At 37.0% G+C, this 2,312-nt stretch overlaps 1 pseudogene; it reads right to left on the bottom strand.

Annotated features, from left to right (window-relative positions):
- Nucleotides 1-767: 767 nt before the first annotated feature.
- Nucleotides 768-2,073, bottom strand: LOC118528045 (uncharacterized; annotated as a pseudogene).
- Between the last annotated feature and the right edge of the window lie 239 nt (nucleotides 2,074-2,312).

The raw sequence follows: 2,312 nt of genomic DNA, 5'->3' as shown, positions 1-2,312 counted from the left end.
GTCATTCAGAAATAAGCATTCATTTGTTACTCAAAAGAAAATTTTATGCAGTGTTTGAACATCTCAAGGCAAATAAATGTTCACTTAAATTCACAATATCTCTGTTGGTCTTTCAACCAGAGAAATATACTTCTGAAGCTTTCTTCAATTTGTTCCTCATTAACTATGATTTAACTTTGTCTGCACTACCATATGTGATAACTGGGTTTTTAAAGGATATCACATAAAGCTTCTTAAAATATTAAGATAAACATCTTAAAATAGATGTTTTTCTCATCAGTAATACCAGTAAAGAGAGGAACTGGTTTTACACTTTTGCTCAAAATCATGTGTCAGGCAAGGAGAAATAACACATCTTTCCTTCTGCAATTCTCAAGATTTTTCTTCATTAAATGTGGTGGTACAAAAAGCAAAACTGAGTAAGAGAGAGAGACAAAGATTCTAAGGCACTCTCAGCATAGGGAATTTCAAAATAAGTTTCCAGTTGGCTTTTTCAACTAGTTTTACCTTTTCTGATAAGAATCACTTTGACTAGATTAACATAAACAGGTGGACTCCTTTTCCCAGAATAATATAAACAGATTGTTTCCAACTACTTTACCACAGTCTTGCCTCCATGCCCAAAGTTCAGGCAAGCCTAGGTTATCCTGTCTTCAGTCAACAGACAGTTCATATTTGGAAATGAAAAAAAACAAGAGTTCAAATTAGGAAACAAAGTATTTTGTCATAGCTGAAATGGTTTTAAGTGAAGCAAATGGTTGTAAATAATGAATGATAGAGCATATATTTTGGGACATTATGGCTTAAAATACTATTTACTTTTAATTTCACAAATAAACACAGCTGTATTGTTCTGAAAAGCAATGAAAGGCATGCACCTCCACTAGCAGATTTATCATTTCTGACCAAGTAAGACATCAACTTCTTAAAAAATATGCTTCATGCACTGTACTGATTTTTTTTTAAGATGTAAATTTCAATACATTATTTCTTTTTTGAACTTGAACGGGAACCAGAATGGGATGATCCAGAAGACGACCTGTGGTGCCTGGGTAAAGTAGTGGTGTTCCGAGGGGTTGGCCCTGGGCTCAGGGTTGTTTATTGTTTTCACCAATCACCTGGCTTTCGGGTGACCATGATCTTTTTCATCTTTTTTTGCGATCACCAGATGAAGAAGATCTAGAACGACTTCTCTTTCTGTTCCTCTCAGGAGATGATGATGAACTTGAATAAGATCTTTTTCGTGGGGAAGAAGAGCCCCTGTGGGACCTGGAGCTGGATCTTGATTTTGACCCACAAGATCTCGAAGGTTCTCTGGAACTGGAATGAGATCTTGACTGCGAACTGGAAGAACTTCTTGAATGGGACCTTGACCTAGACCTTGAACTTGAGGGGGGAGGATGAGTGTGATGAAGATCGTGAATGTGAAGATCGAGACTTTGAGTGACTTCGTCTATTAGATTTCTTTTTATTACTATCTTCTTCTTCACTGGCATCAAGATTATATTTTGAGAGATCAGCATCATCTTCATCCTCATCTTCATCTAATTTATATTTAGAAAGATCTTCATCCTCATCCTCTTCTTCTCCCTCAGATTCTTTATCTTCAACTTCCTTTAAAATAGATGCAGGACCAACGGACTTCCCTCTGTATTTTTTCTTTTTACGTCCCAACTCAGCATATTCACCATCAGATTCTTCTCTTTCTATATATTCAACATTTTCTCTTTCATTAAAACCACCACCATAGCCTGTTCTTTCTTCTAACTTAGCATACTTTGGAGTATTACACATGTTACACTCGATCTTCTGGCCCAATTCACATTACTGCATGTTTCGCACTGCCAGTCATTAGCACTAAAAAGGCCTCAGCTCTTTTCTGCAAGTGTCTTTCCTATTTCACTACCCCCAGCTTTCATCATCTTAGCCTCAGTTGTTTTCTCCCGACCACATCTATTACAGCTGGTTCTTCTGGCAAAGTCTACATTTCCACATTTTTTTGTCAGGGCAAATCCAGTCACTGTCACTGACTCGGAAATTCTTGGTTGACATCTTGGACGCCGCCACCACAGTCACCCGCAGCTACTCCAACTCCCAATTTAAAAGAACTTTACTGATACATTATTCCTTCAGCTTGGATAGCCAGATGGTTTTTCCAGATTATGTTATCACAAAATACAGGCTGCCAATTTTCCTGTAAAATAACTGTCAATCTTTTAAATATGAAATATCAATACCATTTTTTCAATGTTATAGCAAGATACAATGTGCCAATTGGCAGGGTAGGTGATGGATCCCATTGTTTTATTCTT

Source organism: Halichoerus grypus, chromosome 8, assembly GCF_964656455.1.
Source record: "Halichoerus grypus chromosome 8, mHalGry1.hap1.1, whole genome shotgun sequence".
Classification (NCBI taxonomy): domain Eukaryota; kingdom Metazoa; phylum Chordata; class Mammalia; order Carnivora; family Phocidae; genus Halichoerus; species Halichoerus grypus.
This window is presented reverse-complemented; position numbering and strand designations above follow the sequence as displayed.